The following is an 8,913-nucleotide window of genomic DNA, read 5'->3' as shown; positions in this document are numbered from 1 at the left end:
AAGTGGGGAGAGGAAGGGATGAGGTGCCAGCTTGTTTAGGACCTTGCAGGCCATGATGAGGATTTTGGCTTTTACACCAAATGAAATGGGAGCCATGGGAGGATTTTGGGCAGAGGGAGGACATCTTTTACAGGATCTCTGAATCGATTGGAATAACTGAGAGAGACAAGAGGGCAAGGGAGAAAGCCAGAGACTTGCTGGGGACCGGTGCACTAAGCCAGGTGAATGCTGGTGACTCAGACACATGAAAGGACACACTATTAAGGGGGTGAATAATTAGGAGCGGGGATGAAGGAGGCTTCTGGGGTGCTGTCAGTGTCCTGTATCTTGATCTGGGGGAGGTTACATCATCTGCTCACTGTGTGAAGATTCATTGAGCTGGATGTACACTTCTAAATTGTGTTCACAATTGAATTGAATACATGAATATATTACTATATAAATATACTATATATGTATAAAACTTAAAAAACGAAGTAGGGAGATGAAGGTGGCTTGGACTAGACTGTTATCAGTGGAGGTGGGAAGAAATGTGTGCATTCTAGATCTCTTTTATAGGTAGATCCAACAAGATTTGCAAACAGATCTAATGTTAGATGTGAAGAAAGAGAATAGTCCAGGATAATGTCAAGTTCTCTGGCTGAGCTACAGCAAAGACTGAAGGCCTGCTGTGTACCAGAGCTTGGGCTAAGCTCTATTAACTTGTTTAATCTTCATGGCAATTCTAGGAAGTAAGTCTGGCAAGAGCCTTTTCTGAGGTTGTTGTGGGGCTACTGGGAGCCTTTCCACCAGAAGTGTAGTTTGTGTGATGGATTCCAGAGGTAGTGGTGGCCACCTTTGTCTCCATGAGGTTAGAGGCTGCCTGAGAGTGAAGCCTACAAGGAAGAAATCAAAGCCATGATAGAGAGGCAGGATCCTCACAGTAACATGTCAACACCTGGATTCAGCCATACCTGAAGGCAGTGCCCTGGGTTTCTCAGTTATATAAATTAATAATTCATTTTTTGTCTTTCTTTCACTTCTAACTGAAGAGTCCAGACTGATATAACTTCTTCAGATGTGTCCCCTGCCTGCATCGTCCCATGGACCGTCAACAGCAGCTACATCCTCTCCTTACCGTTGCTTTCTTTCTTTTTTTGAGACAAGGTCTCTTTCTGTTGTCCCGATTGGAGTGCAGAGGCATAATCACAGCTCACTGCAGCCTTGATCTCTTGGGCAAAGCAGTCCTGCCTCAGCCTCCTAAGTAGCTGGGTCTACAGGTGTGTGCCATCATGGCCAGCTATTTTTTTTTTTTTTTTTTTTCTTGTAGAGACGGGGTCTAACTATGCTGTCTAGGCTGGTTGTGAACTCTTGGATTCAAGCAATCTTCCTGCCTTGGCCTCCCAAAGTACTGGGATTACAGGCATGAGCCACCGTGTTTGGCTGCCCTTACCATTTCTAATGCCTGCTCTGCACTTTCTGTCTCTGGACCTTTGCTCCTACAGGTCCTCTTTTCCAGAATGCCTTTCCTCCCTTACCTTCTGCCCACACATCAAAACCAGCCTCCTACTCAAAGTCTTCCGGACTCCACCAGCTGAAAGATGGAACTGGCAGAGTGCTTAGGTACCAATCCATTTTACAGGTGGGAATACCAAGGTCACTGTGAGGCAGGGCAGATTTGTGGTCAAGACCCGCGTTCTGACTCTCTGAGACTCCTTCTGTGATCCTCCGGGACAGCCTTTTCTGTGCCCTCCCTTGCATGGGGGTTGAACAGCACCTTTCACAACGATTTATACTCTCCCATACCCCGACCCTTGCACATGCTGTTTCCTCAGTCTGGGATGCCCTATTCCATTCTGTCCTTCCAGAAAGGGTGCCACTTGAACTTGGAGATTCAACTCAAGGATCAGACTTCCAGAAGCCTTCTCTTTTTCCCAGGGTGGCTCAGTGTCCTGCCTGGTACTCCCGCAGTACTGCCTCTGGTACCTCCATGAACCTGTTTATGCATTTGCTTTTTAGGTGTCTGTTTCCTGTTTGCCCCACCTTTTAGGTAGGGGAACTGAGGCAGACCTCCTGGCCAAAGAAGGCTCCCAATTGGTGTTTGTGAATCAACAAACACAGAGAGAGAAAGAGCCCTGTGGGGTGGGGTGGGGTGGGGGGTGGAAAACCAGCACTGGGCGTGGGGGCAGGATGCCTGAGCTCCAGTCCAGCCGCCACCACTCTAGTGTGTGGCCTCATGCAAGACATGTCCTCTCCTTAAGCCTCAGGTTTTTTTGGCAGTAAAAAGGACAGGACATCATAGTAGTTAATACCTTAGGCAGCCTGGATTTGGATCCTGGCTGTGTGACTTTAGGCAGGTTACTCCAGCTCTCTGTGCCTGTTTCCTCATTTGCAAAATGGGGACAATAAACATACCCGCTTCATAGGGTATTTGTGAGCATTAAATGAGTTAATGTTTATAAAACTTTCGAACCATGCTTGCTCGGCACATCATGTAAGCATCCCAGAGTGAGAACCATTAAACAAAAGAAACCCTTGCCTTCCTGAGAGGAGATGAGAGCTTGACAAACTGTAAAGGGCCATGGGAGTGAACTATGGTCATTCTCAGAGGGTAAAGCTGCCTGGGAAAGGCTGACTCTGACATTGACTAGTGTGAGTGTGTCTTTGGAGAAACCATGTCACCTCTCTGGGCCTCAGCTTCCCCATCTATCAAATGGAGGAGTTGGTCTAGGGCAGTTGGAGTTAAAGTGCTTTGTCTCTTGGAGCTTTTATGTCCGTGTCAGTAGAGTGGGCTGAGAGCTGTACATCTGTCATGGGCTCCTGGTGAGAATGAAATACGATGATGGGCCGGACACGGTGGCTCATGCTTGTAATCCCAGCACTTTGGCAGGCCGAGGCGGGTGGATCACTTGAAGTCAGGAGTTCAAGACCAGCCTGGCCAACATGGTGAAACCCTGTCTCTATTAAAAATACAACAATTAGCTGGGTGTGGTGGCATGGGCCTGTAATCCCAGCTACTTGGGAGGCTGAGGCAGGAGAATTGCTTGAACCCGGGAGGCGGAGGTTGCAGTGGAGTCAAGATTGTGCCACTGCACTCCAGCTTGGGCAAAAAAGTGAGACTGTCTCAAAAATAAATAAATAAAATAAAAATATGTACTAATAAATAAAACAATACAATGATGTCTGCAGCACTTGCCAGTCATGTCTGCCACATAGCAAGTAATCTCTCGTAACTGTCACTGTTATTCTGGCCCTGACATTCCAGGGTTCCTTGAGGCGGGGCAGGATGGGGGATGAGCTGGGCATCATGAAGGAAGGTGCGGATGTATCACCTACTGACAGTTTAGAAAAGGGAAGGCAGCCATGTGACCCACAGGCAGTGTCCCCCTGCCTGAGCTTTATTTGCGGGGCTGTGGCGTCGGTGAGCAGGACAGGGACCACCACGCCCACTGGAGAAAGAAAGAAGCACGTGCTGCTTTTTTTTCTTTTTCTTTTTTTTTTTTTTTTGAGACGGAGTCTCTGTCGCCCAGGCTGGAGTGCAGTGGCCGGATCTCAGCTCACTGCAAGCTCCGCCTCCCGGGTTTACGCCATTCTCCTGCCTCAGCCTCCCGAGTAGCTGGGACTACAGGCGCCCGCCACCTCGCCCGGCTAGTTTTTTGTATTTTTTAGTAGAGACGGGGTTTCACAGTGTTAGCCAGGATGGTCTCGATCTCCTGACCTCGTGATCCGCCCGTCTTGGCCTCCCAAAGTGCTGGGATTACAGGCTTGAGCCACCGCGCCCGGCCTACGTGCTGCTTTTGTGAGTTCACAAAGGTCTCGGTCTTCCAGGGCCAAGAGTGTCCCCGCCACATGTGACCACCTCAGAACCACCACCCGCCACCTGCCAGGGCCTGGAAGTTGGAATCTGAGGTGGAAGGAGAGAGCAGGGGCCGACTCCTGGCTGCTCCTCTCTCTTGCTATGTGACCCTGGGCAAGCCTCTGCACCTCTGTCCCCTTTGTCCTCTCTTGTCACATAATGAGGTTTTGAGTGTCTTAGAGAGGGAGGATGTCTCCCATCAGGAGATGCGATTATTGGCCTAGACTGGGCAGGGTCTCCACCTGGGCCACAGGTTGGGAGGCGAAAGTGAAGCTGGTGGCATGAACCATTCTCAGTGACTTTTCGCCAGGGTGAGTAGAAAGTAGTTGGGAGCATTGAGGCCTCACTCTCCATCCTTAAGATGGAGCACAGACTGGCTGGCTGAGGCCGGGGGCTCCTCACGGGATGGAGACAGATTGGCAGACAAAGAGGAGGCAGGCAGTTGGGGCTGGGTGCCCCTGGGGAGGAAGGCGGGGAAAGAGCAGGAGGAAAGAAGGCTGGGCTTGTGTGCAGCTTCACAAACTGAGCCTGCAGAGTCTCCAGCTGGAGGTTGGGACTGGACCTTCCCCCTGAATGGGCAGGGAAGGAGGCTTGTTGGCCCAGCCCTCTGGGTTCTTGAAATAAATGAGGGCGGGCCTTGGGGGTTGGTAAATTGCTGAGGCTGTGATAAAACATTCTCCCCTTCCCACAAAACACATATAGGCGCATGCGCGCGCGTGCACACACACACACACACACACACACACACACACACACACACCCTGGCCACACTGCTCTGCATATCTTACTGATTGTTGTCCTCTGTGACAGCAGTTCTCCAAGTTGAGTGCATTGGAAGGATCAGTTAAAATGCAGATTTTCAGGCACCATCTCTAAGTGTAGGGTGTGGCCTGAGAATGTGCATGTCTTATAAGATCTTGGTTGATGCTGATGTTGTGGGTTCTGGGACACACTTTGAGAACCACTGCTCCATTGAGTGGCCTCTCAGTTCGGGTCCCCCTTGGTGCTGGTGCTGGGAGAGAATTAGGAGAGCAAGGGGGTTAGTGGGGGCTGCTGCCTATGAAACACAAAGCAGAAGGGAATGGAATTGGCCAGGAGAGCCTCAGACCACAGTGCAGGCTTGCAGAGTCCACTCTCTGGGGGTCTCCAGAGTAAAGATTATCCACAAAGAAGACCCATGTGGGGCAGAAATGGCCAGGCCCTGGTGCCTCTGCTAGCTGTCTGGCTGGGACGACCTGGGAAGAACAGGGCCTCAGTCCCCAAGCCAAGGCGGCTCCTGGAGGAGCCACAGCTGGAGGCTGTCAGCTGACTGCCCTCCTTGCTGCTGAAGGGCAAGCTTTTTCTTGAAGGGAGACTGTGTCCCTTCTACAACTGCCCCAGGCATCTACCACATGTCAGGCTCTGTGCAGTGTGTTTACCTGGACAAATGCAGTTTCAGATCAGAGCAACCTGGCCACCCAAATATAATCGTCCCCATCTAATAGACGGAGAAAATGAGGGATTAAGTCGTCTGCCCAGTGGTGGAGTCAAGATTTATCCCCTCTTGTGCCTCAGCACTCATTCCTGTCAGCTTCCCTGGGTGGTGAAGAACATTAGCTCCTTCTACACCTGAGGAATCTGAGATGTGGAGAGGTCAATGACTTGCAGTTGAGGTAGGTGGAGGCTCCGGGATTCCAACCCTGCTCATGTCCCTCTCTTTCAATTTCAAGATGCTGTCCCTTGAGTAATTCTAGGGGGATGTAATGACAGAATCTTGGGGCTGGAAGGAGCCTCCTGGCATTTGACAGGTGGGTACACTGAGGCCTAGGGAGGCAATCAGCTGTGCCTCAGTGCTTCTCTGCCCTGAAGGGGCTCCCTGTTGTGTGTGGGGTATAACCTCCTACATCATTCATACAATCAGCACACACTGGGAGGCACCCATTATAGGTCACTCCCTCAAGCCAGAGTACTGTTGGTGAGTGGGCAGGCAGACGTGGGTGCAGAGGGTCTGTGCAGTGATCGGGGATGCACTGGGGATTGGAGGGGGCAGTTGACACGTGTGGGGGTGCATGCAGGGAGGTTTCCTGGAGGAGGCAGTCTGAGAGAGGAAGAGGTGAGAAGAGTATTCAAGGATGAGAAAAGAACAGAAACAAAAGCTTGGAGGTGGGAGAAGTCATATTGCCTTTAGGAAATTGATAGAAAATCAGTAGCTGAGAGTGTGGGGAAGGTATAGCCAGAAATGAGGTGGAAAGTGGAAGCTTGGCCTGGGGAAGTGGTGGAAAGCTCTGGACTTGAACCATGACCCTGGTTCTGTTCAAGACAGGGCTACTCTCTGCAGGGCTCTGAATTCTCCAGATTTTCCTCTTACCTCTCTGAACCCCCTGTGGTGGCCAACCCCTAAAATAGCCCCCAGTAATCTTTGAGTCCTAATAACCAGCAGGATTTTGTGGAAATGACAGAGTGTGACTTCCAAGGCTGGATCATAGAGTGTGTTGCAGCTTCTGCCTTGGACTCTGGGTTTGATCCCGCCAGAAAAGTCAGCTGCCGGGCTGTGAAGTCACTCAAGCAACCTGCAGAAAGGCCACATGGAGAGAAACTGAGGTCCCACCTGCAGCCAGCATGGACTTGCTAGTCATATGACTGAACCACCCTGGAAGTGGATCCTCTAGCCCCAGGCAAGCCTTCAGATGACAGCAGCCCAGAACCACCCAACCAGGCCTGTTCCATATTCCTGACCCAGAGAAACTGAGACATACTAAATCATCATTTTGTTGTAAGTCACTAAATTTTGGGGTCATTTGCTGCACAGCATCAGATAATGAGGGCTTCTCTGTGCCCTTTCTTGGCTTCTTCTGTTGCTCCAGCTGCCATCTGATAAAAGTCTGATGAAAACCAAAGGCCCTCCTTCAGAAAAGTTCAGGTACACACAGAAAGAAATGGGGGTGCAATTTCAAAGGGATCACAGCCCATCTAAAATCAAACTTCAGACCCTCAGATCCCGGCCCCCAGTGGACATGGAACCTGAGTGAGGAATGAACAGTGTCTCAGTGCTGAGCTGTGGGACATGGTGGCTGCTGCAGGGTCTTCAGCTTGGTCATGGCAGGGTGCCCATGGCCTACATTCCTTTCTCCTCCTCTTCTCTGTGTCCTTGGCAGACTGCCCCTGCAGAGGAGGCCCGTGGGTGCCCAGACTGAGTAGGTAAGTTTAGCTCTAAGGGAACAGGTTGAGAGATCCCATCTGGTTGTGTACAGGCAACTCCTCAGCCAAGCTCTGCCAGTGGCTGGTGTTCATACTTGGCTGATGTCTCCACTTCAATACAGAACCTGCAGGGAATGCAGGCTGTGAATGCAGCCCCTGGAACCAGACTGTGGGCTCAGCCATGAGACCTGGGGGATGTACTTCACCTTCCTGACTTGGGCTTTTGAATTGGAGGCCAGAAATCCACCCTGAAGCGTGGCTGTGGGGTGGAAACAGGCCCTCCAGCAGGGCAACAGCATGGGCTCCTTGCCTGGCAGCCCCTCTGGTTCTTCAGCCCTTAGCTTCCCCTCTCTGGCTCTGGTCAGTGGCTGATTCACCAGCCCCCCTGATGGGAGCCACTGCTCCAGAGTGCCAGGATTTCCCATTGCGGTGGCCAGGGCTATCTGGAGCCTAGCGTGCAGCTCAGGAAGCAGCTCAATGCAGGTGGGACGTGAGTGGGAGCAGAGGGCAGCCTCCCTCTCCAGACCCCTAAGGATGAGTCTCTCTCCCTCCTTGGTGCTGACTTCTCTCTCCTTAAATCTCCACTTGTTTCTTCTTCCTTTATCTCCTCTACCTCCTTCTTACTTCTTGTACCTTTTTCCTTCTTTTCTTTTTCCTTCTTTCATCTTCATTCTTCTCTTTTCTTTCCTCTTTCTCCTCCTCTTTCCTCCTCTCTTTCTTTTGTCTAGTCTTTCTTCCCCCTCGCCTCTCCTTTCCCTCCTCTTCCTTTTCATAATGATTAAGAGCATGGTTTCTGATGTCAGCCTCCCTGGGTTCTAATCCCAGCTCTGCCACACACTGGCTGCGTGGCGTTGGGCAAGTCACTTAATTTCTTTGTGCTTTGGCTTCTTGGGCTGCACAGTGGGATGCTAACAGTGTCTCTCTTGAAGGGTGCCATGGGTGCCAGATGAGTGTTAGCTGTTCATTGTTAATGTTCTTCCTTCCCCTTCTCTTCTTCTCCTCCTGGTCTTAGAAGTCTGTCTTCCTCTCTCTCTCCAAGCCCTGTGACTTGGCTCTTACGTCTCTCTGCCCAGCATCTTGGGCCTGTCTCTGGCCCCTGCCCTGCTGCCTCATCCTCTCACTGCACAGACAGGAAGGAGAGCCCAGGCCTGGGGCCAGGTTGCCTCATGAACAGTTGCTGAGCCAGGTGGCTGTGCTCTTCCCTCGGGCCCCGCCCATGATGAGTTCGGGAGCTGCCTTTGTGCACCCGTGACAGCCTCTCCTGGCGCCTCATTTGGCAGAGCCGTGCATCTGGCCCAGTTACTGCAGTGGCCTTGGAAGGCAGAGTGCTCTGGGGCTCCCTTGTCATCCACCTGCATGACCCTGCATGAAGGGTATGCGCAGCCCCCAGCTGGACTGCCAGACCCACAGGCACCCTTGGTGCCCACCACACAGCGGGAGTTCATCCACAGATGGGCACAAATAGTAATACCAGACAGTGCCTCTGACTCCTTGCTGTGCTAGGCACTGTTCTAAGTGCAAATTCCTTTCATCTTCACAGCAACCCTTGCAGTGGGGGCTTTTATCATCCCCATTTTAGAGATGAGCAAACTGAAACACAGAAAAGCATAGGAAATTGCCCAAAGTTGAATGAATGAATTAAATGACAACTCAGGAAGAAAGGTATTTTACTGAGGAGTGACAGGCCCATGGTCACACAGATAGTAAGTGGAAAAAAATCAGGACTGGAACTCAGGACTCCAACATCATCTCCCACCTGTTGATAAGCCCAGTGACAGCAAGGCTGGCACTCCCTCATACATGGGGTTGAGGCCAGTAAGAGCTGCATTTGTGGAACACTGGCCTGAGGGTGCTTCAGCCAGTGTCTCAAGCCTCTCTGCAATTCTTTTTTTTTTTTTTTT

This window comes from Piliocolobus tephrosceles, chromosome 20 (genome assembly GCF_002776525.5).
Source record: "Piliocolobus tephrosceles isolate RC106 chromosome 20, ASM277652v3, whole genome shotgun sequence".
Classification (NCBI taxonomy): domain Eukaryota; kingdom Metazoa; phylum Chordata; class Mammalia; order Primates; family Cercopithecidae; genus Piliocolobus; species Piliocolobus tephrosceles.
This window is presented reverse-complemented; position numbering follows the sequence as displayed.